The following is a 24,877-nucleotide window of genomic DNA, read 5'->3' on the forward strand; positions in this document are numbered from 1 at the left end:
TGAAAAGTGTCCACAAAGCCAAGTATCTGATTAACATATTTGTAGGGATGGTTTTTCACCTATTACTAAATTAAACTTGCTTCATTGGAAAGGCAGCAAGATGCATCCTCATTTCAATATCTACTGAAATAATACAGGTTGACACCAGGAAACATTAACGCCACTGCATCCTTGCTGCTTTCTCATGTGGAAGTCTGTTTAATGTGAAAACAAGGTGATATCTAATTAGCACACAGGTAAGGAATTAAGAAAATCTTTATTTAAGGGTGAAGATGTTTCGCACAAAATCGTTGCCCCAATGCATCATTGAAATTCAAGCTGGAAAGATGATTTTAATATATCACTTGTACATTTTGTATTGCCCTTCTGGTGACAATGTAGTTTGTTTTTGTCAATTACCATTTTAATAATAGGGTAAAGAAAATTAAGTGGATTTTTGAAAGAAAACAATACTGTCAATATACTATTAAAACAAATTAAAATGGTAAAAGTTATTGTACTTTAAGTAAAAATAAAAGCTAAAATATCAATCCCAGTTTTGGATTACTTTAATGAACAACAAAAAAATGCATATAGCAAAGGATAGTTTCAATCTGCCTACCTCTGGGTTATGGACCCAGCATGCTTCCATTGCAGTACTCTGCTGCACATGTAAGTGCAAGAGATCCTGAAGCACTCACTCATCATGCGAAAGTACCAATGTGTTTCTTCATTGGTTGCTGGAAGAAACATCTTACAAACACTCTCCAGATTATTGACTTTTTAAAGTTTTTCTAGGAAACGTTCTAGATGAATGCTTATTAGTCTTTGTCAGTATATACTTTTTGCAAAGTGTCTCTGTGGCGCAATCGGTTAGTGTGTTCAGCTAACCCTTGTGCACTATCCTGACTTCTCCTCCTGTCTGCTTACTTTGTGCCTTCCAATGCACAATGCAAACTACAGGTAGTGCTGCAGGGCCCACACCCTTTTACTTGCCTTACGGAGCAGCTCTGGAGCTTTTTCAGTGCCAAGCTGCTGTAAGAAATAAGCTTGAATGCTTCAGAGGCTGGGGCATTGTCAACATGAGCCCCACACCAAAGGAGGGTGGAGGTGTTTAATGCGAACTAGGGGTCATCCAAGCGCCGCAAAAGGCCGCCATACCCTGCACGCCCCTTTTCTCTTTTCATATGCAGATGAGGATTGAAGCCAACTTTGACCCACTGCTTGGATGACATCACCATATGCAAATCCATCTGCTGCAGGCCTTCCCCCCGGAATGCTTGCACTAGTTGTTGCATTTGGTTTGTTGTTTGGGGGTGCTTCAGTATTAGGCAGCCTTCTGCCCTCCCATGTTCATCTGAAAATATGTGTTCTCCCTGCAGTTGTTGTCCCAAGATGAGAGTTCCCTTGTGCTGCCTCAGTTGAATCTCCTTTACTTGACAGAGATGTGCCTGAGCAGCGGCCCTCCCCAGCCCTATCCCAAATCATACTTATTTTGCATAGGAGATACCATGGTCATGAAGATTGTTCTCCCAGGGTGAGGTTCATTCATTGCATTTTGGGTATGCTGATCCCTGTGATTTCCCCAAATGTGGGTAACTCGACTGCATTATTTGTGGTAGTGGGGGACTGTGTTTGTGTTTTCCTCTGGTCAGCTCTGGTAAAAGTCAGATTTCTTTGTTTCAGATCTTCCTCTAGCCTTGTTCTTCTTTCGAGAGTTCCCTTGTGCTTCCTCAGTTGGATCTCCTTCAGTTGACAGGGCGGTGCCCGAGCAGCGACCCTCCCCAGCTCAAGCCCAACTCCTACTTACCTGCCAGGTGAGATACTATGATCATGAAGGTGCTTCTTCCAGGGCAAGGCTTACCCATTGCACTCTGGGTGTGCTGCCCCTGCGATTTCCCCAAATGTGGGAAACTTGACTGCATAATTTGTGTTTCCCCTGGTCGGCTCTCGTATAATTCAGATCTCTTTGTCTCAGGTCTCTCTCCAGCCTAGTTTGCTGTCTGTTTCCACTTCTTTTTTCTTGAGCCCCTCCCTTTTATACCCTTGTGCACTATCCTGACTTCTCCTCCTGTCTGCTTACTTTGTGCCTTCCAATGCACAATGCAAACTACACACCCTTTTACTTGCCTTACAGAGCAGCTCTGGAGCTGTTACAGTGCCAAGCTGCTGTAAGAAATCAGCTTGAATGCTTCAGGGGCTGGGGCATTGTCAACATGAGCCCCACACCGAAGGAGGGTGGGGGTGTTTAATGCGAACTAAGGGTCATCCAAGCGCCGCAAAAGGCCGCCATGCCCTGCATGCCCCTTTTCTCTTTTCATATGCAGATGAGGGTTCCAGCCAACTTTGGCCCACTGCTTGGATGACATCACCGTATGCAAATCCGTCTTCTGCAGAACTTCCCCCAGGAATGCTTGTACTAGTTGTTGCATTTGGTTTGTTGTTTGGGGGTGCTTCAGTATTAGGCAGCCTTCTGCCCTCCCATGTTCATCTGAAAATATGTGTTCTCCCTGCAGTTGTTGTCCCCAGATGAGAGTTCCCTTGTGCTGCCTCAGTTGAATCTCCTATACTTGACAGAGATGTGCCTGAGCAGCGGCCCTCCCCAGCCCTATCCCAAATCATACTTATTTTGCATAGGCGATACCATGGTCATGAAGATTGTTCTCCCAGGGTGAGGTTCATTCATTGCATTCTGGGTATGCTGACCCCTGTGATTTCCAAAATGTGGGAAACTCGACTGCATTATTTGTGGTAGTGGGGGACTGTGTTTGTGCTTTCCTCTGGTCAGCTCTGGTAAAAGTCAGATTTCTTTGTCTCAGATCTTCCTCTAGCCTTGTTCTTCTTTCGAGAGTTCCCTTGTGCTGCCTCAGTTGGATCTCCTTCACTTCACAGGGGGTGCCCGAGCAGCAATCCTCCACAGCTCTGGCCCAACTCCTACTTACCTGCCAGGTGAGATACTATGATCTTCACTGTTAGGGCAATCAGGATGTGGAATTCCCTGCCAGGGAAGGTGGTAATGGCGGACTCTGTAATTGGATTTAAAAAAGGAATGGATACATTTCTGAATGAAAAAGCTATCCAAGTTTATAATACTTAAAATATCAACATGGTTAATCCGGGGGTAACATGAGTTGTAGTAGCTAACTAGTCATAATACATTATTAAGCAAGTATGTAGAATCATCACAACTTAAAACAGGTTGAACACGATGGGCAATTTGCCTCTATTCAACCTCAAAAACTATGTTACTATATGTTACTATATTACTATGTTACTGTAGTATACAGAACACCACAATGCAATGAGCAGTGATAGTGAGCACTGATGAGGATACTAGAACTGACACTGAGCAGCAAGATGCAGCACTGGACTATTAGTAATGTACTGTAGTATGCTGAGCACAACAATGCAGCACAAGACAATGAGCAGTGATACTGAGCACTGATGAGGATACTACTGAGAACTGACACTGAGCAGGAGAGACACACTACTAGTATTACTGAGCAGCAATAAGTATCCACTGATACTGAGCACTGATATTGAGATTTCCACTGAGAGAACATAGCCACGTCCTCTCCGCTCTCTCTTCAATGCACGAGTAAAAATGGCGGCAACGCGCAGCTCTTTATATGGAATCCGAATCTCGCGAGAATCCGACAGCGGGATGATGACATTTTCCCTTGTTCATAGAATTTGGGAGTCATTTTGATCCCAAAGTATTATTAACCTCAATAACCATAATTTCCACTCATTTTCAGTCTATTCTTAACACCTTACACCTCACAATATTATTTTTAGTCCTAAAATTTGCACCGAGGTCGCTGGATGACTAAGCTCAGCGACCCAAGTGGCCGACACAAACACCTGGCCCATCTAGGAGTGGCACTGCAGTGTCACGCAGGATAGCCCTTCCAAAAAACACTCCCCAAACAGCACATGACGCAAAGAAAAAAAGAGGCGCAATGAGGTAGCTGTGTGACTAAGCTCAGCGACCCAAGTGGCCGACACAAACACCTGGCCCATCTAGGAGTGGCACTGCAGTGTCACGCAGGATGGCCCTTCCAAAAAACACTCCCCAAACAGCACATGACGCAAAGAAAAAAAGAGGCGCAATGAGGTAGCTGTGTGACTAAGCTCAGCGACCCAAGTGGCCGACACAAACACCTGGCCCATCTAGGAGTGGCACTGCAGTGTCACGCAGGATGGCCCTTCCAAAAACACTCCCCAAACAGCACATGACGCAAAGAAAAAAAGAGGCGCAATGAGGTAGCTGTGTGACTAAGCTCAGCGACCCAAGTGGCCGACACAAACACCTGGCCCATCTAGGAGTGGCACTGCAGTGTCACGCAGGATGGCCCTTCCAAAAAACACTCCCCAAACAGCACATGACGCAAAGAAAAAAAGAGGCGCAATGAGGTAGCTGTGTGACTAAGCTCAGCGACCCAAGTGGCCGACACAAACACCTGGCCCATCTAGGAGTGTCACTGCAGTGTCACGCAGGATGGCCCTTCCAAAAAACACTCCCCAAACAGCACATGACGCAAAGAAAAAAAGAGGCGCAATGAGGTAGCTGTGTGACTAAGCTCAGCGACCCAAGTGGCCGACACAAACACCTGGCCCATCTAGGAGTGGCACTGCAGTGTCACGCAGGATGGCCCTTCCAAAAAACACTCCCCAAACAGCACATGACGCAAAGAAAAATGAAAGAAAAAAGAGGTGCAAGATGGAATTGTCCTTGGGCACTCCCACCCACCCTTATGTTGTATAAACAGGACATGCACACTTTAACCAACCCATCATTTCAGTGACAGGGTCTGCCACACGACTGTGACTGAAATGACGGGTTGGTTTGGACCCCCACCAAAAAAGAAGCAATTAATCTCTCCTTGCACAAACTGGCTCTACAGAGGCAAGATGTCCACCTCATCATCATCCTCCGATTCATCACCGTGTACATCCCCCTCCTCACAGATTATCAATTCGTCCCCACTGGAATCTACCATCTCAGCTCCCTGTGTACTTTGTGGAGGCAATTGCTGCTGGTCAATGTCTCCACGGAGCAATTGATTATAATTCATTTTAATGAACATCATCTTCTCCACATTTTCTGGAAGTAACCTCGTACGCCGATTGCTGACAAGGTGAGCGGCGGCACTAAACACTCTTTCGGAGTACTACTTGTGGGAGGGCAACTTAGGTAGAATAAAGCCAGTTTGTGCAAGGGCCTCCAAATTGCCTCTTTTTCCTGCCAGTATACGTACGGACTGTCTGACGTGCCTACTTGGATGCGGTCACTCATATAATCCTCCACCATTCTTTCAATGGTGAGAGAATCATATGCAGTGACAGTAGACGTCATGTCCGTAATCGTTGGCAGGTCCTTCAGTCCGGACCAGATGTCAGCATCAGCAGTCGCTCCAGACTGCCCTGCATCACCGCCAGCGGGTGGGCTCGGAATTCTGAGCCTTTTCCTCGCACCCCCAATTGCGGGAGAATGTGAAGGAGGAGCTGTTGACCGATCAAGTTCCACTTGACTTGATAATTTTCTCACCAGCAGGTCTTTGAACCCCTGCAGACTTGTGTCTGCCGGAAAGAGAGATACAACGTAGGTTTTAAATCTAGGATCGAGCACGGTGGCCAAAATGTAGTGCTCTGATTTCAACAGATTGACCACCCGTGAATCCTGGTTAAGCGAATGAAGGGCTCCATCCACAAGTCCCACATGCCTAGCGGAATCGCTCTGTCTTAGCTCCTCCTTCAATGTCTCCAGCTTCTTCTGCAACAGCCTGATGACGGGAATGACCTGACTCAGGCTGGCAGTGTCTGAACTGACTTCACGTGTGGCAAGTTCAAAAGGTTGCAGAACCTTGCACAACGTTGAAATCATTCTCCACTGCGCTTGAGACAGGTGCATTCCACCTCCTATATCGTGGTCAGATGTATAGGCTTGAATGGCCTTTTGCTGCTCCTCCATCCTCTGAAGCATATAGAGGGTTGAATTCCACCTCGTTACCACTTCTTGCTTCAGATGATGGCAGGGCAGGTTCAGGCGTTTTTGGTGTTGCTCCAGTCTTCTGTACGTGGTGCCTGTACGCCGAAAGTGTCCCGCAATTCTTCTGGCCACCGACAGCATCTCTTGCACACCCCTGTCGTTTTTTAAATAATTCTGCACCACCAAATTCAAGGTATGTGCAAAACATGGGACGTGCTGGAATTTGCCCAGATATAATGCACGCACAATATTGCTGGCGTTGTCCGATGCCACAAATCCACAGGAGAGTCCAATTGGGGTAAGCCATTCTGCGATGATCTTCCTCAGTTGCCGTAAGAGGTTTTCAGCTGTGTGCGTATTCTGGAAAGCGGTGATACAAAGCGTAGCCTGCCTAGGAAAGAGTTGGCGTTTGCGAGATGCTGCTACTGGTGCCGCCGCTGCTGTTCTTGCGGCGGGAGTCAATACATCTACCCAGTGGGCTGTCACAGTCATATAGTCCTGAGTCTGCCCTGCCCCATTTGTCCACATGTCCGTGGTTAAGTGGACATTGGGTACAACTGCATTTTTTAGGACACTGGTGAGTCTTTTTCTGAGGTCTGTGTACATTTTCGGTATCGCCTGCCTAGAGAAATGGAACCTAGATGGTATTTGGTACCGGGGACACAGTACCTCAATCAAGTCTATAGTTGGCTCTGAAGTAATGATGGATACCGGAACCACGTTTCTCACCGCCCAGGATGCCAAGGCCTCAGTTATCCGCTTTGCAGCAGGATGACTGCTGTGATATTTCATCTTCCTTGCAAAGGACTGTTGGACAGTCAATTGCTTGGTGGAAGTAGTAAAAGTGGTCTTACGACTTCCCCTCTGGGATGACCATCGACTCCCAGCAGCAACAACAGCAGCGCCAGCAGCAGTAGGCGTTACACTCAAGGATGCATCGGAGGAATCCCAGGCAGGAGAGAACTCGTCAGAATTGCCAGTGACATGGCCTGCAGGACTATTGGCATTCCTGGGGAAGGAGGAAATTGACACTGAGGGAGTTGGTGGGGTGGTTTGCGTGAGCTTGGTTACAAGAGGAAGGGATTTACTGGTCAGTGGACTGCTTCCGCTGTCGCCCAAAGTTTTTGAACTTGTCACTGACTTATGATGAATGCGCTGCAGGTGACGTATAAGGGAGGATGTTCCGAGGTGGTTAACGTCCTTACCCCTACTTATTACAGCTTGACAAAGGCAACACACGGCTTGACACCTGTTGTTCGCATTTCTGTTGAAATACTTCCACACCGAAGAGCAGTTTTTTTTGGTATTTTCACCAGGCATGTCAATGGCCATATTCCTCCCACGGACAACAGGTGTCTCCCCGGGTGCCTGACTTAAACAAACCACCTCACCTCCCCAGCGCCAGCAACACCCATATCCTCCTCATCCTGGTGTACTTCAACACTGACATCTTCAATCTGACTATCAGGAACTGGACTGCGGGTGCTCCTTCCAGCACTTGCAGGGGGTGTGCAAATGGTGGAAGGTGCATGCTCTTCACGTCCAGTGTTGGGAAGGTCAGGCATCGCAACCGACACAATTGGACTCTCCTTGTGGATTTGTGATTTTGAAGAACGCACAGTTCTTTGCTGTGCTTTTGCCAGCTTAAGTCTTTTCATTTTTCTAGCGAGAGGCTGAGTGCTTCCATCCTCATGTGAAGCTGAACCACTAGCCATGAACATAGGCCAGGGCCTCAGCCGTTCCTTGCCACTCCGTGTGGTAAATGGCATATTGGCAAGTTTACGCTTCTCCTCCGACGATTTTTATTTAGATTTTTGAGTCCTTTTTTTACTGATCTTTTGTGTTTTGAATTTTACATGCTCTGTACTATGACATTGGGCATCGGCCTCGGCAGACGACGTTGATGGAATTTCATCGTCTCGGCCATGACTAGTGGCAGCAGCTTCAGCACGAGGTGGAAGTGGATCTTGATCTTTCCCTATTTTTGGAACCTCAACATTTTTGTTCTCCATATTTTAATAGGCACAACTAAAAGGCACCTCAGGTAAACAATGGAGATGGATGGATACTAGTATACTTATGGATGACGAGTGACTGACGACACAGAGGTAGCTACAGCCGTGGACTACCGTACTGCGTCTGCTAGTATAGAGATGATAATTAATGATATAAAAAAAATATATATATAACTACTGTAGGTATATATTATATAATGACGGACCTGGTGGACACTGTCAGCAGACTGCTAAACTACTAGTATGATGAAGACAGAAAAAAAAACCCCACCACAGGTAGGTAGGTATACAATTATGGACGAGCACTGACGACACAGAGATAGCCACAGCCGTGGCCTACCGTACTGCGTCTGCTAGTATAGAGATGATAATTAATGATATAAAAAAAAATATATATAACTACTGTAGGTATATATAATGTAATGACGGACCTGGTGGACACTGTCAGCAGACTGCTAAACTACTAGTATGAAGAAGATAGAAAAAAAACTTCACCACAGGTAGGTATACAATTATGGACGAGTGACGACACAGAGGTAGGTACAGCCGTGGACTACCGTACTGCGTCTGCTAGTATAGATAATATACTAAATATATTACTACTGTAGGTATATAATATAATGACGGACCTGGTGGACACTGTCAGCAGACTCCTAAACTACTAGTATGAAGAAGATAGAAAAAAAAACCCACCACAGGTAGGTAGGTATACAATTATGGATGAGCACTGACGACACAGAGATAGCCACAGCCGTGGCCTACCGTACTGCGTCTGCTAGCATAGATAATATACTAAATATATTACTACTGTAGGTATATAATATAATGACGGACCTGGTGGACACTGTCAGCAGACTGCTAAACTACTAGTATGAAGAAGATAGAAAAAAAAACCCCACCACAGGTAGGTATACAATTATGGACGAGTGACGACACAGAGGTAGGTACAGCCGTGGACTACAGTACTGCGTCTGCTAGTATAGATAATATACTAAATATATTACTACTGTAGGTATATAATATAATGACGGACCTGGTGGACACTGTCAGCAGACTCCTAAACTACTAGTATGAAGAAGATAGAAAAAAAAACCCCACCACAGTTAGGTATACAATTATGGACGAGTGACGACACAGAGGTAGGTACAGCCGTGGACTACCGTACTGCGTCTGCTAGTATAGATAATATACTAAATATATTACTACTGTAGGTATATAATATAATGACGGACCTGGTGGACACTGTCAGCAGACTCCTAAACTACTAGTATGAAGAAGATAGAAAAAAAACACCCCACCACAGGTAGGTATACAATTATGGACGAGCACTGACGACACAGAGATAGCCACAGCCGTGGACTACCGTACTGCGTCTGCTAGTATAGATAATATAATAAATATATTACTACTGTAGGTATATAATATAATGATGGACCTGGTGGACACTGTCAGCAGACTCCTAAACTACTAGTAAGAAGAAGATAGAAAAAAAAAACCCACCACAGGTAGGTAGGTATACAATTATGGACGAGCACTGACGACACAGAGATAGCCACAGCCGTGGACTACCGTACTGCGTCTGCTAATATAGAGATGATAAAGATGATAGAGATGAAAAAAAAATATAACACTACTGCAGGTAAATATTTATATAATATAATGTATGACCGACCTGCTGGACACTGTCAGCAGAATGCGTTTATAGAATAAAAAAAAAAAACACCACAGGAGTGTTTAACTTTTTCAGGCAGACAATATACTGGTGGTCACACTGGCAGCAAAAGTGTGCACTGTACTCCTGCTATAACTGCTCCCCAGTCTCCCCCACAATTAAGCTGTGTGAGCAGTGAGCACTCAGCACAGTCAGATATACATAGATGATATATCATGCAGCACACTGAGGCTGAGCACATATATGGTATGTGTATCGTTTTTTTTCAGGCAGAGAACGGATTATAAATAATAAAACTGGTGGTCACTATCAGCAAAACTCTGCACTACTGAGTACTCCTGACAAGTTCAACTGCTCCCCAAATTAGTAGTAAATCAAATGTCACTCGTCTCTATCTTCTAATCTAAACGGAGAGGACGCCAGCCACGTCCTCTCCCTATCAATCTCAATGCACGTGTGAAAATGGCGGCGACGCGCGGCTCCTTATATAGAATCCGAGTCTTGTGAGAATCCGACAGCGGGATGATGACGTTCGGGCGCGCTCGGGATAACCGAGCAAGGCGGGAGGATCCGAGTCTGCTCGGACCCGTGCAAAAAAGGGTGAAGTTCGGGCGGGTTCGGATTCCGAGGAACCGAACCCGCTCATCTCTAATGGCCACCCAGCATGACGCCTCCCTTCTTGACCATGCTGTAATTGCAGTCGCACTGCAGTTCAGCGTGATCATAAAAAATGGTGTAGCCTCCTGCTGGTGCAGACTGTATGTGCGCGCAGGAAGCCGCCACCATTTTTGTGATCACAGCGGCTGAATGTGATGTCATACAGCCGCTGTGACCACGCCCCCTGTGTCTCCTCCATTGCAGACCCCATTTTGAAGCCTTGCCCCCGCACCGCTCCATCCCTGACTTGGAAATGGAGTGTTGCTGACCCCCCTCTCCCCCCCTGCCCCGATTGACAGGCAGAGGCGATCGCATTCTCTGCGGGGTGCCGCAGAAAATGCAGGCACATGCGTATGCTCTTAGCAATTTTTGCAGTTGGATCGCTTATTGTGATTGCAATCCAACCTGAATCAGGCCCTATTACCTATCACAATGCGCTGCGGGCAGTACAAAATTGGTTTAATATAGGAGAAAAACCCCCAGACCTGTGCTCCTTAACTGTACCTGGTGGCTAGTGGAGCGGCTGCCCAGTAATCAGTGTCCACGACAGTGCGCACACGGTCCACCCCCTACGGCCACGCTCCCCTTCATCAGCGGCCTCGTGATCCGGAAGGGCGGTGTGTGTGTGACTGACCTTAGGAAGAAACCGGAGCCTCCGCTGCAGTGACCCAGCAACCAGGGCACGGGAGTATACAGCGCCGCTGGGAGTGATGAAGCTGCAGTAAAGATGTCTATTAGACCTAGCCTGCTGCAGCCCTTGTAGATTCTCATAAAACAAGTTCTTCTTTTCTTGTCAAAATTAATAGCTAAGAATAGGCTGCCTGAGGCAGGCCCCTGTTAAGTGGCCTGCTACTGAAGGCACCAACTACAAACTGAGCTCCCTGTTCATGGAAGCGGGGTTATAGAGGAGAATGCACTGAGCTTCTTGGGAACAGTCAAAAGCTTTGAGCCGGTTGGTGCCTCAGATCAAGATCCTACTCTACACACCAATGTGAATCCTTGTGGAGTCCAGTGTACCCCACTGAAGAAATTAATGTGTCACACCCATTGGCAGCAACCTTAGAATAGCTGCTGACGGGCACAATTGAGAAAGGAAGGGGGGGGGGACATTTGAATCCAACACATAGATGCAATTCAAATATGTAATTTGTACCTTCCTATTTTAAAATATAATGGATGAACCTCACCCTGTGAGAACAATCTTCATGATCAAGAGATCTCATATGCAAAATAAGTATGAGTTGGGATAGGGCTGGGGAGGGTGGCTGCTCGGGCAGCCCCTCCCCCGTCAAGTTAAGGAGATTCAACTGAGGAAGCACAAGGGAACTTTCGTCTGGGGACAACAACTGCAGGGAGACCACATCTTTTCAGATGAACATGGGAGGGCGGAAGGCTGCCTAATACTGAAGCACCATCAAATATCAAACCATATGCAACAACTAGTACAAGCATTCCTGGGGGAAGGTCTGCAGAAGACGGATTTGCATACGGTGATGTCATCCAAGCAGTGGGCCAAAGTTGGCTGGAACCCTCATCTGCATATGAAAAGAGAAAAGGGGCATGCAGGGCATGGCGGCCTTTTGCGGTGCTTGGATGACCCTTAGTTCGCATTAAACACCCCCACCCTCCTTTTGTGTGGGGCTCATGTTGGCTCTGCCCCAGCCCCTGAAGCATTCAAGCTGATTTCTTGCAGCAGCTGGGCACTGTAACAGCTCCAGAGCTGCTCTGTAAGGCAACTAAAAGGGTGTGGGCCCTGCAGCACTACCTGTAGTTCGCATTGTGCGTTTGAAGGCACAAAGTAAGCAGACAGGAGGATAAGTCAGGATAGTGCGCAAGGGCATAGAAGGGAGCGGCTCAAGAAAAGAGAAGTGGAAACAGACAGCAAACTAGGCTGGAGAGAGACCTGAGACAAAGAGATCTGAATTATACGAGAGCCGACCAGGGGAAACACAAATTATGCAGTCAAGTTTCCCACATTTGGGGAAATCGCAGGGGCAGCACACCCAGAGTGCAATGGGTGAGCCTTGCCCTGGGAGAAGCACCTTCATGATCATAGTATCTCACCTGGCAGGTAAGTAGGAGTTGGGCTAGAGCTGGGGAGGGTCGCTGCTCGGGTACCCCCCTGTAAAGTGAAGGAGATCCAACTGAGGCAGCACAAGGGAACTCTCGAAAGAAGAACAAGGCTAGAGGAAAATCTGAGACAAAGAAATCTGACTTTTACCAGAGCTGACCAGAGGAAAGCACAAACACAGTCCCCCACTACCAAAAATAATGCAGTCAAGTTTCCCACATTTGGGGAAATCACAGGGGTCAGTATACCCAAAATGCAATGAATGAACCTCACCCTGGGAGAACAATCTTCATGACCATGGTATCTCCTATGCAAAATAAGTATGATTTGGAATAGGGCTGGGGAGGGCCGCTGCTCAGGCACATCTCTGTCAAGTAAAGGAGATTCAACTGAGGCAGCACAAGGGAACTCTCATCTGGGGACAACAACTGCAGGGAGAACACATATTTTCAGATGAACATGGGAGGGCAGAAGGCTGCCTAATACTGAAGCACCCCCAAACAACACACCAAATGCAACAACTAGTGCAAGCATTCCTGGGGGAAGTTCTGCAGAAGACGGATTTGCATACGGTGATGTCATCCAAGCAGTGGGTCAAAGTTGGCTTCAACCCTCATCTGCATATGAAAAGAGAAAAGGGGCGTGCAGGGCTTGGCGGCCTTTTGCGGTGCTTGGATGACCCCTAGTTCGCATTAAACTCCTCCACCCTCCTTTGGTGTGGGGCTCATGTTGGCCATGCCCCATCCCCTGAAGCATTCAAGCTGATTTCTTGCAGCAGCTGGGCACTGTAACAGCTCCAGAGCTGCTCTGTAAGGCAAGTAAAAGGGTGTGGGCCCTGCAGCACTACCTGTAGTTTGCATTGTGCATTGGAAGGCACAAAGTAAGCAGACGGGAGGAGAAGTCAGGATAGTGCACAAGGGTATAGAAGGGAGCGGCTAAAGAAAAGAGAAGTGGAAACAGACAGCAAACTAGGCTGGAGAGAGACCTGAGACAAAGAGATCTGAATTATACGAGAGCCGACCAGGGGAAACACAAATTATGCAGTCAAGTTTCCCACATTTGGGGAAATCGCAGGGGCAGCACACCCAGAGTGCAATGGGTGAGCCTTGCCCTGGGAGAAGCACCTTCATGATCATAGTATCTCACCTGGCAGGTAAGTAGGAGTTGGGCTAGAGCTGGGGAGGGTCGCTGCTCGGGCACCCCCCTGTCAAGTGAAGGAGATCCAACTGAGGCAGCACAAGGGAACTCTCGAAAGAAGAACAAGGCTAGAGGAAGATCTGAAACAAAGAAATCTGACTTTTACCAGAGCTGACCAGAGGAAAACACAAACACAGTCCCCCACTACCACAAATAAAGCAGTCGAGTTTCCCACATTTGGGGAAATCACAGGGGTCAGCATACCCAGAATGCAATGAATGAACCTCACCCTGGGAGAATAATCTTCATGACCATGGTATCTCCTATGCAAAATAAGTATGATTTGGGATAGAGCTGGGGAGGGCCGCTGCTCAGGCACATCTCTGTCAAGTAAAGGAGATTCAACTGAGGCAGCACAAGGGAACTCTCATCTGGGGATAACAACTGCAGGGAGAACACATATTTTCAGATGAACATGGAGGGCAGAAGGCTGCCTAATACTGAAGCACCCCCAAACAACAAACCAAATGCAACAACTAGTGCAAGCATTCCTGGGGGAAGGCCTGCCGCAGATGGATTTGCATATGGTGATGTCATCCAAGCAGTGGGTCAAAGTTGGCTTCAACCCTCGTCTGCATATGAAAAGAGAAAAGGGGCGTGCAGGGCATGGTGGCCTTTTGCGGCGCTTGGCTGACCCCTAGCTTGCATTAAACACCTCCACCCTCCTTCGGTGTGGGGCTCATGTTGGCTATGCCCCAGCCCCTGAAGCATTCAAGCTGATTTCTTGCAGCAGCTGGGCACTGTAACAGCTCCAGAGCTGCTCTGTAAGGCAAGTAAAAGGGTGTGGGCCCTGCAGCACTACCTGTAGTTTGCATTGTGCATTGGAAGGCACAAAGTAAGCAGACGGGAGGAGAAGTCAGGATAGTGCACAAGGGTATAGATGGGAGGGGCTCAAGAAAAAAGAAGTGGAAACAGACAGCAAACTAGGCTGGAGAGAGACCTGAGACAAAGAGATCTAAATTATACGAGAGCCGACCAGGGGAAACACAAATTATGCAGTCAAGTTTCCCACATTTCGGGAAATCGCAGGGGCAGCACACCCAGAGTGCAATGGTGGGCCTTGCCCTGGGAGAAGCACCTTCATGATCATAGTATCTCACCTGGCAGGTAAGTAGGAGTTGGGCTAGAGCTGGGGAGGGTCGCTGCTCGGGCACCCCCCTGTCAAGTGAAGGAGATCCAACTGAGGCAGCACAAGGGAACTCTCGAAAGAAGAACAAGGCTAGAGGAAGATCTGAAACAAAGAAATCTGACTTTTACCAGAGCTGACCAGAGGAAAACACAAACACAGTCCCCCACTACCACAAATAAAGCAGTCGCGTTTCCCACATTTGGGGAAATCACAGAGGTCAGCATACCCAGAATGCAATGAATGAACCTCACCCTGGGAGAACAATCTTCATGACCATGGTATCGCCTATGCAAAATAAGTATGATTTGGAATAGGGCTGGGGAGGGCCGCTGCTCATGCACATCTCTGTCAAGTAAAGGAGATTCAACTGAGGCAGCACAAGGGAACTCTCATCTGGGGACAACAACTGCAGGGAGAACACATATTTTCAGATGAACATGGGAGGGCAGAAGGCTGCCTAATACTGAAGCACCCCCAAACAACAAACCAAATGCAACAACTAGTACAAGCATTCCTGGGGGAAGTTATGCAGAAGACGGATTTGCATATGGTGATGTCATCCAAGCAGTGGGTCAAAGTTGGCTTCAACCCTCGTCTGCATATGAAAAGAGAAAAGGGGCGTGCAGGGCATGGCGGCCTTTTGCGGCGCTTGGATGACCCCTAGTTCGCATTAAACACCTCCACCCTCCTTCGGTGTGGGGCTCATGTTGGCTATGCCCCAGCCCCTGAAGCATTCAAGCTGATTTCTTGCAGCAGCTGGGCACTGTAACAGCTCCAGAGCTGCTCTGTAAGGCAAGTAAAAGGGTGTGGGCCCTGCAGCACTACCTGTAGTTCGCATTGTGCGTTGGAAGGCACAAAGTAAGCAGACAGGAGGAGAAGTCAGGATAGTGCGCAAGGGCATAGAAGGGAGCGGCTCAAGAAAAGAGAAGTGGAAACAGACAGCAAACTAGGCTGGAGAGAGACCTGAGACAAAGAGATCTGAATTATACGAGAGCCGACCAGGGGAAACACAAATTATGCAGTCAAGTTTCCCACATTTGGGGAAATCGCAGGAGCAGCACACCCAGAGTGCAATGGGTGAGCCTTGCCCTGGGAGAAGCACCTTCATGATCATAGTATCTCACCTGGCAGGTAAGTAGGATTTGGGCTAGAGCTGGGGAGGGTCGCTGCTCGGGTACCCCCCTGTCAAGTGAAGGAGATCCAACTGAGGCAGCACAAGGGAACTCTCGAAAGAAGAACAAGGCTAGAGTAAAATATGAGACAAAGAAATCTGACTTTTACCAGAGCTGACCAGAGGAAAGCACAAACACAGTCCCCCACTACCACAAATAATGCAGTCAAGTTTCCCACATTTGGGGAAATCACAGGGGTCAGCATACCCAAAATGCAATGAATGAACCTCACCCTGAGAGAACAATCTTCATGACCATGGTATCTCCTATGCAAAATAAGTATGATTTGGAATAGGGCTGGGGAGGGCCGCTGCTCATGCACATCTCTGTCAAGTAAAGGAGATTCAACTGAGGCAGCACAAGGGAACTCTCATCTGGGGACAACAACTGCAGGGAGAACACATATTTTTAGATGAACATGGGAGGGCAGAAGGCTGCCTAATACTGAAGCACCCCCAAACAACAAACCAAATGCAACAACTAGTGCAAGCATTCCTGGGGGAAGTTCTGCAGAAGACGGATTTGCATACGGTGATGTCATCCAAGCAGTTGGTCAAAGTTGGCTTCAACCCTCGTCTGCATATGAAAAGAGAAAAGGGGCGTGCAGGGCATGGCGGCCTTTTGCGGTGCTTGGATGACCCCTAGTTCGCATTAAACACCTCCACCCTCCTTTGGTGTGGGGCTCATGTTGGCCATGCCCCATCCCCTGAAGCATTCAAGCAGATTTCTTGCAGCAGCTGGGCACTGTAACAGCTCCAGAGCTGCTCTGTAAGGCAAGTAAAAGGGTGTGGGCCCTGCAGCACTACCTGTAGTTTGCATTGTACATTGGAAGGCACAAAGTAAGCAGACGGGAGGAGAAGTCAGGATAGTGCACAAGGGTATAGAAGGGAGCGGCTGAAGAAAAGAGAAGTGGAAACAGACAGCAAACTAGGCTGTAGAGAGATCTGAGACAAAGAGATCTGAATTATACGAGAGCCGACCAGGGGAAACACAAATTATGCAGTCAAGTTTCCCACATTTGGGGAAATCGCAGGGGCAGCACACCCAGAGTGCAATGGGTGAGCCTTGCCCTGGGAGAAGCACCTTCATGATCATAGTATCTCACCTGGCAGGTAAGTAGGAGTTGGGCTAGAGCTGGGGAGGGTCGCTGCTCGGGCACCCCCCTGTTAAGAGAAGGAGATCCAACTGAGGCAGCACAAGGGAACTCTCAAAAGAAGAACAAGGCTAGAGGAAGATCTGAAACAAAGAAATCTGACTTTTACCAGAGCTGACCAGAAGAAAACACAAACACAGTCCCCCACTACCACAAATAAAGCAGTCGAGTTTCCCACATTTGGGGAAATCACAGGGGTCAGCATACCCAGAATGCAATGAATGAACCTCACCCTGGGAGAATAATCTTCATGACCATGGTATCTCCTATGCAAAATAAGTATGATTTGGGATAGAGCTGGGGAGGGCCGCTGCTCAGGCACATCTCTGTCAAGTTAAGGAGATTCAACTGAGGCAGCACAAGGGAACTCTCATCTGGGGACAACAACTGCAGGGAGAACACATATTTTCAGATGAACATGGGAGGGCAGAAGGCTGCCTAATACTGAAGCACCCCCAAACAACAAACCAAATGCAACAACTAGTGCAAGCATTCCTGGGGGAAGGCCTGCCGCAGATGGATTTGCATATGGTGATGTCATCCAAGCAGTGGGTCAAAGTTGGCTTCAACCCTCGTCTGCATATGAAAACAGAAAAGGGGCGTGCGGGGCATGGTGGCCTTTTGCGGCGCTTGACTGACCCCTAGTTTGCATTAAACACCTCCACCCTCCTTCGGTGTGGGGCTCATGTTGGCTATGCCCCAGCCCCTGAAGCATTCAAGCTGATTTCTTGCAGCAGCTGGGCACTGTAACAGCTCCAGAGCTGCTCTGTAAGGCAAGTAAAAGGGTGTGGGCCCTGCAGCACTACCTGTAGTTTGCATTGTGCATTGGAAGGCACAAAGTAAGCAGAAGGGAGGAGAAGTCAGGATAGTGCACAAGGGTATAGAAGGAAGCGGCTGAAGAAAAGAGAAGTGGAAACAGACAGCAAACTAGGCTGGAGAGAGACCTGAGACAAAGAGATCTGAATTATACGAGAGCCGACCAGGGGAAACACAAATTATGCAGTCAAGTTTCCCACATTTGGGGAAATCGCAGGAGCAGCACACCCAGAGTACAATGGGTGAGCCTTGCCCTGGGAGAAGCACCTTCATGATCATAGTATCTCACCTGGCAGGTAAGTAGGAGTTGGTCTAGAGCTGGGGAGGGTTGCTGCTCGGGTACCCCCCTGTAAAGTGAAGGAGATCCAACTGAGGCAGCACAAGGGAACTCACGAAAGAAGAACAAGGCTAAAGGAAAATCTGAGACAAAGAAATCTGACTTTTACCAGAGCTGACCAGAAGAAATCACAAACACAGCCTCCCACTACCACAAATAATGCAGTCAAGTTTCCCACATTTGGGGAAATCACAGGGGTCAGCATACCCAAAATGCAATGAATGAACCTCACCCTGGGAGAAAAATCTTCATGACCATGGTATCTCCTATGCAAAATAAGTATGATTTGGAATAGGGCTGGGGAGGGCCGCTGCTCATGCACATCTCTATCAAGTAAAGGAGATTCAACTGAGGCAGCACAAGGGAACTCTCATCTGGGGACAACAACTGCAGGGAGAACATATATTTTCAGATGAACATGGGAGGGCAGAAGGCTGCCTAATACTGAAGCACCCCCAAACAACAAACCAAATGCAACAACTAGTGCAAGCATTCCTGGGGGAAGGCCTGCCGCAGATGGATTTGCATATGGTGATGTCATCCAAGCAGTGGGTCAAAGTTGGCTTCAACCCTCGTCTGCATATGAAAAGAGAAAAGGGGCGTGCAGGGCATGGTGGCCTTTTGCGGCGCTTGGCTGACCCCTAGTTTGCATTAAACACCTCCAACCTCCTTTGGTGTGGGGCTCATGTTGGCTATGCCCCAGCCCCTGAAGCATTCAAGCTGATTTCTTGCAGCAGCTGGGCACTGTAACAGCTCCAGAGCTGCTCTGTAAGGCAAGTAAAAGGGTGTGGGCCCTGCAGCACTACCTGTAGTTCGCATTGTGCGTTGGAAGGCACAAAGTAAGCAGACAGGAGGAGAAGTCAGGATAGTGCGCAAGGGCATAGAAGGGAGTGGCTCAAGAAAAGAGAAGTGGAAACAGACAGCAAACTAGGCTGGAGAGAGACCTGAGACAAAGAGATCTGAATTATACGAGAGCCGACCAGGGGAAACACAAATTATGCAGTCAAGTTTCCCACATTTGGGGAAATCGCAGGGGCAGCACACCCAGAGTGCAATGGGTGAGCCTTGCCCTGGGAGAAGCACCTTCATGATCATAGTATCTCACCTGGCAGGTAAGTAGGAGTTGGGCTAGAGCTGGGGAGGGTCTCTGCTCGGGCACCCCCCTGTCAAGTGAAGGAGATCCAACTGAGGCAGCACAAGGGAACTCTCGAAAGAAGAACAAGGCTAGAGGAAGATCTGAAACAAAGAAATCTGACTTTTACCAGAGCTAACCAGAGGAAAACACAAACACAGTCCCCCACTACCACAAATAAAGCAGTCAAGTTTCCCACATTTGGGGAAATCACAGGGGTCAGCATACCCAGAATGCAATGAATGAACCTCACCCTGGGAGAATAATCTTCATGACCATGGTATCTCCTATGCAAAATAAGTATGATTTGGGATAGAGCTGGGGAGGGCCGCTGCTCAGGCACATCTCTGTCAAGTTAAGGAGATTCAACTGAGGCAGCACAAGGGAACTCTCATCTGGGGACAACAACTGCAGGGAGAACACATATTTTCAGATGAACATGGGAGGGCAGAAGGCTGCCTAATACTGAAGCACCCCCAAACAACAAACCAAATGCAACAACTAGTGCAAGCATTCCTGGGGGAAGGCCTGCCGCAGATGGATTTGCATATGGTGATGTCATCCAAGCAGTGGGTCAAAGTTGGCTTCAACCCTCGTCTGCATATGAAAACAGAAAAGGGGCGTGCAGGGCATGGTGGCCTTTTGCGGCGCTTGTCTGACCCCTTGTTTGCATTAAACACCTCCACCCTCCTTCGGTGTGGGGCTCATGTTGGCTATGCCCCAGCCCCTGAAGCATTCAAGCTGATTTCTTGCAGGAGCTGGGCACTGTAACAGCTCCAGAGCTGCTCTGTAAGGCAAGTAAAAGGGTGTGGGCCCTGCAGCACTACCTGTAGTTTGCATTGTGCATTGGAAGGCACAAAGTAAGCAGACGGGAGGAGAAGTCAGGATAGTGCACAAGGGTATAGAAGGGAGCGGCTGAAGAAAAGAGAAGTGGAAACAGACAGCAAACTAGGCTGGAGAGAGACCTGAGACAAAGAGATCTGAATTATACGAGAGCCGACCAGGGGAAACACAAATTATGCAGTCAAGTTTCCCACATTTGGGGAAATCGCAGGAGCAGCACACCCAGAGTACAATGGGTGAGCCTTGCCCTGGGAGAAGCACCTTCATGATCATAGTATCTCACCTGGCAGGTAAGTAGGAGTTGGGCTAGAGCTGGGGAGGGTCGCTGCTCGTGTACCCCCCTGTAAAGTGAAGGAGATCAAACTGAGGCAGCACAAGGGAACTCTCGAAAGAAGAACAAGGCTAAAGGAAAATCTGAGACAAAGAAATCTGACTTTTACCAGAGCTGACCAGAGGAAAGCACAAACACAGTCTCCCACTACCACAAATAATGCAGTCAAGTTTCCCACATTTGGGGAAATCACAGCGGTCAGCATACCCAAAATGCAATGAATGAACCTCACCCTGGGAGAAAAATCTTCATGACCATGGTATCTCCTATGCAAAATAAGTATGATTTGGAATAGGGCTGGGGAGGGCCGCTGCTCATGCACATCTCTGTCAAGTAAAGGAGATTCAACTGAGGCAGCACAAGGGAACTCTCATCTTGGGACAACAACTGCAGGGAGAACATATATTTTCAGATGAACATGGGAGGGCAGAAGGCTGCCTAATACTGAAGCACCCCCAAACAACAAACCAAATGCAACAACTAGTGCAAGCATTCCTGGGGGAAGGCCTGCCACAGATGGATTTGCATATGGTGATGTCATCCAAGCAGTGGGTCAAAGTTGGCTTCAACCCTCGTCTGCATATGAAAATAAAAAAGGGGTGTGCAGGGCATGGCGGCCTTTTGCGGCGCTTGGATGACCCCTAGTTCGCATTAAACACCTCCACCCTCCTTCGGTGTGGGGCTCATGTTGGCTATGCCCCAGCCCCTGAAGCATTCAAGCTGATTTCTTGCAGCAGCTGGGCACTGTAACAGCTCCAGAGCTGCTCTGTAAAGCAAGTAAAAGGGTGTGGGCCCTGCAGCACTACCTGTAGTTTGCATTGTGCGTTGGAAGGCACAAAGTAAGCAGACGGGGAAGTCAGGATAGTGCACAAGGGCATAGAAGGGAGCGGCTCAAGAAAAGAGAAGTGGAAACAGACAGCAAACTAGGCTGGAGAGAGACCTGAGACAAAGAGATCTTAATTATACGAGAGCCGACCAGAGGAAACACAAATTATGTAATCAAGTGTCCCACATTTGGGGAAATCTTAGGAGCAGCACACCCAGAGTGCATTGGGTGAGCCTTGCCCTGGGAGAAGCACCTTCCTGATCATAGTATCTCACCTGGCAGGTAAGTAGGAGTTGGGCTAGAGCTGGGGAGGGTCGCTGTTCGGGCACCCCCCTGCCAAGTGAAGGAGATCCATCTGAGGCAGCACAAGGAAACTCTCGAAAAAAGAACAAGGCTAGAGGAAGATCTGAGACAAAGAAATCTGACTTTTACCAGAGCTGACCAGAGGAAAGCACAAACACAGTCCCCCACTACCACAAATAATGCAGTCGAGTTTCCCACATTTGGGGAAATCACAGGGGTCAGCATACCCAGAATGCAATGAATGAACCTCACCCTGGGAGAACAATCTTCATGATAATGGTATCTCCTATGCAAAATAAGTATGATTTGGGATAGGGCTGGGGAGGGCCGCTGCTCAGGCACATCTCTGTCAAGTAAAGGAGATTCAACTGAGGCAGCACAAGGGAACTCTCATCTGGGGACAACAACAGCAGGGAGAACACATATTTTCAGATGAAAATGGGAGAGCAGAAGGCTGCCTAATACTGAAGCACCCCCAAACAACAAACCAAATGCAACAACTAGTACAAGCATTCCTGGGAAAAGGTCTGCAGAAGACGGATTTGCATACGGTGATGTCATCCAAGCAGTGGGCCAAGGTTGGCTGGAACCCTCATCTGCATATGAAAAGAGAAAAGGGTTATGCAGGGCATGGCGGCCTTTTGCGGTGCTTGGATGACCCTTAGTTCGCATTAAACACCTCCACCCTCCGTCGGTGTGGGGCTCATGTTGGCTATGCCCCAGCCCCTGAAGCATTCAAGCTGATTTCTTGCAGCAGCTGGGCACTGTAACAGCTCCAGAGCTGCTCTGTAAGGCAAGTAAAAGGGTGTTGGCCCTGCAGCACTACCTGTAGTTTGCATTGTGCGTTGGAAGGCACAAAGTAAGCAGACAGGAGAAGTCAGGAGAGTGCACAAGGGCATAGAAGGCAGGGGCTCAAGAAAAGAGAAGTGGAAACAGACAGCAAACTAGGCTAAAGAGAGACCTGAGACAAAGAGATCTGAATTATACGAGTAGCCGACCAGAGGAAACACAAATTATGCAATCAAGTGTCCCACATTTGGGGAAATCGTAGGAGCAGCACACCCAGAGTGCAATGGGTGAGCCTTGCCCTGGGAGAAGCACCTTCCTGATCATAGTATCTCACCTGGCAGGTAAGTAGGAGTTGGGCTTGAGCTGGGGAGGGTCGCTGCTCGGGCACCCCCCTGTCAAGTGAAGGAGATCCAACTGAGGCAGCACAAGGAAACTCTCAAAAAGAGAACAAGGCTAGAGGAAGATCTGAGACAAAGAAATCTGACTTTTACCAGAGCTGACCAGAGGAAAGCACAAACACAGTCCCCCACTACCACAAATAATGCAGTCGAGTTTCCCACATTTGGGGAAATCACAGGGGTCAGCATACCCAGAATGCAATGAATGAACCTCACCCTGGGAGAACAATCTTCATGACCATGGTATCTCCTATGCAAAATAAGTATGATTTGGGATAGGGCTGGGGAGGGCCGCTGCTCAGGCACATCTCTGTCAAGTAAAGGAGATTCAACTGAGGCAGCACAAGGGAACTCTCATCTGGGGACAACAACTGCAGGGAGAACACATATTTTCAGATGAACATGGGAGAGCAGAAGGCTGCCTAATACTGAAGCACCCCAAACAACAAACCAAATGCAACAAATAGTACAAGCATTCCTGGGGGAAGGTCTGCAGAAGACGGATTTGCATACGGTGATGTCATCCAAGCAGTGGGCCAAAGTTGGCTGGAACCCTCATCTGCATATGAAAAGAGAAAAGGGGTATGCAGGGCATGGCGGCCTTTTGCGGCGCTTGGATGACCCTTAGTTCGCATTAAACACCTCCACCCTCCGTCGGTGTGGGGCTCATGTTGGCTATGCCCCAGCCCCTGAAGCATTCAAGCTGATTTCTTGCAGCAGCTGGGCACTGTAACAGCTCCAGAGCTGCTCTGAAAGGCAAGTAAAAGGGTGTGGGCCCTGCAGCACTACCTGTAGTTTGCATTGTGCGTTGGAAGGCACAAAGTAAGCAGACAGGAGGAGAAGTCAAGAGAGTCCACAAGGGTATAGAAGGGAGGGGCTCAAGAAAAAAGAAGTGGAAACAGACAGCAAACTAGGCTGGAGAGAGACCTGAGACAAAGAGATCTGAATTATATGAGAGCCGACCAGGGGAAACACAAATTATGCAGTCAAGTTTCCCACATTTGGGGAAATCGCAGGGGCAGCACACCCAGAGTGCAATGGGTGAGCCTTGCCCTGGGAGAAGCACCTACATGATCATAGTATCTCACCTGGCAGGTAAGTAGGAGTTGGGCTAGAGCTGGGGAAGGTCGCTGCTCGGGCACCCCCCTGTCAAGTGAAGGAGATCCAACTGAGGCAACACAAGGGAACTCTCGAAAGAAGAACAAGGCTAGAGGAAGATCTGAGACAAAGAAATCTGACTTTTACCAGAGCTGACCAGAGGAAAGCACAAACACAGTCCCCCACTACCACAAATAATGCAGTTGAGTTTCCCACATTTGGGGAAATTACAGGGGTCAGCATACCCAGAATGCAATGAATGAACCTAACCCTGGGAGAACAATCTTCATGACCATGGTATCTCCTATGCAAAATAAGTATGATTTGGGATAGGGCTGGGGAGGGCCGCTGCTCAGGCACATCTCTGTCAAGTAAAGGAGATTCAACTGAGGCAGCACAAGGGAACTCTCATCTGGGGACAACAACTGCAGGGAGAACACATATTTTCAGATGAACATGGGAGGGCAGAAGGCTGCCTAATACTGAAGCACCCCCAAACAACAAGCCAAATGCAACAACTAGTAAAAGCATTCCTGGGAGAAGGTCTGCAGAAGACGGATTTGCATACGGTGATGTCATCCAAGCAGTGGGCCAAAGTTGGCTGGAACCCTCATCTGCATATGCAAAGAAAAAAGGGTTATGCAGGGCATGGCGGCCTTTTGCGGTGCTTGGATGACCCCTAGTTCGCATTAAACACCTCCATTCTCCTTCGGTGTGGGGCTCATGTTGGCTATGCCCCAGCCCCTGAAGTATTCAAGCTGATTTCTTGCAGCAGCTGGGCACTGTAACAGCTCCAGAGCTGCTCTGTAAGGCAAGTAAAAGGGTGTGGGCCCTGCAGCACTACCTGTAGTTCGCATTGTGCGTTGGAAGGCACAAAGTAAGCAGACAGGAGAAGTCAGGAGAGTGCACAAGGGCATAGAAGGCAGGGGCTCAAGAAAAGAGAAGTGGAAACAGACAGCAAACTAGG

At 48.3% G+C, this 24,877-nt stretch overlaps 22 non-coding genes and 3 pseudogenes across 22 annotated transcripts; 3 read left to right on the forward strand and 22 right to left on the reverse strand.

Annotated features, from left to right (window-relative positions):
• Positions 1 to 1,465: 1,465 nt before the first annotated feature.
• LOC135001359 (U1 spliceosomal RNA) lies at positions 1,466 to 1,629 on the forward strand. Its single transcript, XR_010202865.1, has one exon. It is a non-coding gene; the product is annotated as a U1 spliceosomal RNA (small nuclear RNA).
• A 152-nt stretch (positions 1,630 to 1,781) lies between these two features.
• Positions 1,782 to 1,944, forward strand: LOC135001382 (U1 spliceosomal RNA). Its single transcript, XR_010202888.1, has one exon. It is a non-coding gene; the product is annotated as a U1 spliceosomal RNA (small nuclear RNA).
• A 655-nt stretch (positions 1,945 to 2,599) lies between these two features.
• Positions 2,600 to 2,762, forward strand: LOC135001362 (U1 spliceosomal RNA). Its single transcript, XR_010202868.1, has one exon. It is a non-coding gene; the product is annotated as a U1 spliceosomal RNA (small nuclear RNA).
• A 9,469-nt stretch (positions 2,763 to 12,231) lies between these two features.
• Positions 12,232 to 12,394, reverse strand: LOC135001371 (U1 spliceosomal RNA). Its single transcript, XR_010202877.1, has one exon. It is a non-coding gene; the product is annotated as a U1 spliceosomal RNA (small nuclear RNA).
• A 152-nt stretch (positions 12,395 to 12,546) lies between these two features.
• On the reverse strand, positions 12,547 to 12,710 carry LOC135001393 (U1 spliceosomal RNA). The gene has a single exon (XR_010202893.1). It is a non-coding gene; the product is annotated as a U1 spliceosomal RNA (small nuclear RNA).
• A 674-nt stretch (positions 12,711 to 13,384) lies between these two features.
• On the reverse strand, positions 13,385 to 13,547 carry LOC135001372 (U1 spliceosomal RNA). Its single transcript, XR_010202878.1, has one exon. It is a non-coding gene; the product is annotated as a U1 spliceosomal RNA (small nuclear RNA).
• A 152-nt stretch (positions 13,548 to 13,699) lies between these two features.
• Positions 13,700 to 13,863, reverse strand: LOC135001361 (U1 spliceosomal RNA). Its single transcript, XR_010202867.1, has one exon. It is a non-coding gene; the product is annotated as a U1 spliceosomal RNA (small nuclear RNA).
• Positions 13,864 to 14,557: 694 nt separating this feature from the next.
• Positions 14,558 to 14,698, reverse strand: LOC135001391 (U1 spliceosomal RNA; annotated as a pseudogene).
• Positions 14,699 to 14,850: 152 nt separating this feature from the next.
• LOC135001368 (U1 spliceosomal RNA) lies at positions 14,851 to 15,014 on the reverse strand. The gene has a single exon (XR_010202874.1). It is a non-coding gene; the product is annotated as a U1 spliceosomal RNA (small nuclear RNA).
• Positions 15,015 to 15,688: 674 nt separating this feature from the next.
• Positions 15,689 to 15,851, reverse strand: LOC135001375 (U1 spliceosomal RNA). The gene has a single exon (XR_010202881.1). It is a non-coding gene; the product is annotated as a U1 spliceosomal RNA (small nuclear RNA).
• A 152-nt stretch (positions 15,852 to 16,003) lies between these two features.
• Positions 16,004 to 16,167, reverse strand: LOC135001356 (U1 spliceosomal RNA). The gene has a single exon (XR_010202862.1). It is a non-coding gene; the product is annotated as a U1 spliceosomal RNA (small nuclear RNA).
• Positions 16,168 to 16,841: 674 nt separating this feature from the next.
• LOC135001373 (U1 spliceosomal RNA) lies at positions 16,842 to 17,004 on the reverse strand. Its single transcript, XR_010202879.1, has one exon. It is a non-coding gene; the product is annotated as a U1 spliceosomal RNA (small nuclear RNA).
• Positions 17,005 to 17,156: 152 nt separating this feature from the next.
• LOC135001363 (U1 spliceosomal RNA) lies at positions 17,157 to 17,320 on the reverse strand. Its single transcript, XR_010202869.1, has one exon. It is a non-coding gene; the product is annotated as a U1 spliceosomal RNA (small nuclear RNA).
• A 674-nt stretch (positions 17,321 to 17,994) lies between these two features.
• Positions 17,995 to 18,157, reverse strand: LOC135001378 (U1 spliceosomal RNA). The gene has a single exon (XR_010202884.1). It is a non-coding gene; the product is annotated as a U1 spliceosomal RNA (small nuclear RNA).
• Positions 18,158 to 18,309: 152 nt separating this feature from the next.
• On the reverse strand, positions 18,310 to 18,473 carry LOC135001367 (U1 spliceosomal RNA). The gene has a single exon (XR_010202873.1). It is a non-coding gene; the product is annotated as a U1 spliceosomal RNA (small nuclear RNA).
• A 674-nt stretch (positions 18,474 to 19,147) lies between these two features.
• LOC135001374 (U1 spliceosomal RNA) lies at positions 19,148 to 19,310 on the reverse strand. The gene has a single exon (XR_010202880.1). It is a non-coding gene; the product is annotated as a U1 spliceosomal RNA (small nuclear RNA).
• Positions 19,311 to 19,462: 152 nt separating this feature from the next.
• Positions 19,463 to 19,626, reverse strand: LOC135001364 (U1 spliceosomal RNA). Its single transcript, XR_010202870.1, has one exon. It is a non-coding gene; the product is annotated as a U1 spliceosomal RNA (small nuclear RNA).
• A 674-nt stretch (positions 19,627 to 20,300) lies between these two features.
• LOC135001379 (U1 spliceosomal RNA) lies at positions 20,301 to 20,463 on the reverse strand. The gene has a single exon (XR_010202885.1). It is a non-coding gene; the product is annotated as a U1 spliceosomal RNA (small nuclear RNA).
• A 152-nt stretch (positions 20,464 to 20,615) lies between these two features.
• LOC135001369 (U1 spliceosomal RNA) lies at positions 20,616 to 20,779 on the reverse strand. Its single transcript, XR_010202875.1, has one exon. It is a non-coding gene; the product is annotated as a U1 spliceosomal RNA (small nuclear RNA).
• Positions 20,780 to 21,477: 698 nt separating this feature from the next.
• LOC135001392 (U1 spliceosomal RNA) lies at positions 21,478 to 21,612 on the reverse strand (annotated as a pseudogene).
• A 152-nt stretch (positions 21,613 to 21,764) lies between these two features.
• LOC135001388 (U1 spliceosomal RNA) lies at positions 21,765 to 21,928 on the reverse strand. The gene has a single exon (XR_010202892.1). It is a non-coding gene; the product is annotated as a U1 spliceosomal RNA (small nuclear RNA).
• Positions 21,929 to 22,599: 671 nt separating this feature from the next.
• Positions 22,600 to 22,763, reverse strand: LOC135001380 (U1 spliceosomal RNA). The gene has a single exon (XR_010202886.1). It is a non-coding gene; the product is annotated as a U1 spliceosomal RNA (small nuclear RNA).
• A 152-nt stretch (positions 22,764 to 22,915) lies between these two features.
• LOC135001354 (U1 spliceosomal RNA) lies at positions 22,916 to 23,079 on the reverse strand. The gene has a single exon (XR_010202860.1). It is a non-coding gene; the product is annotated as a U1 spliceosomal RNA (small nuclear RNA).
• Positions 23,080 to 23,773: 694 nt separating this feature from the next.
• On the reverse strand, positions 23,774 to 23,915 carry LOC135001387 (U1 spliceosomal RNA; annotated as a pseudogene).
• A 152-nt stretch (positions 23,916 to 24,067) lies between these two features.
• On the reverse strand, positions 24,068 to 24,231 carry LOC135001358 (U1 spliceosomal RNA). Its single transcript, XR_010202864.1, has one exon. It is a non-coding gene; the product is annotated as a U1 spliceosomal RNA (small nuclear RNA).
• Positions 24,232 to 24,877: the final 646 nt, after the last annotated feature.

The sequence above is a fragment of the Pseudophryne corroboree genome, unplaced genomic scaffold, assembly GCF_028390025.1.
Source record: "Pseudophryne corroboree isolate aPseCor3 unplaced genomic scaffold, aPseCor3.hap2 scaffold_1642, whole genome shotgun sequence".
Taxonomy (NCBI): domain Eukaryota; kingdom Metazoa; phylum Chordata; class Amphibia; order Anura; family Myobatrachidae; genus Pseudophryne; species Pseudophryne corroboree.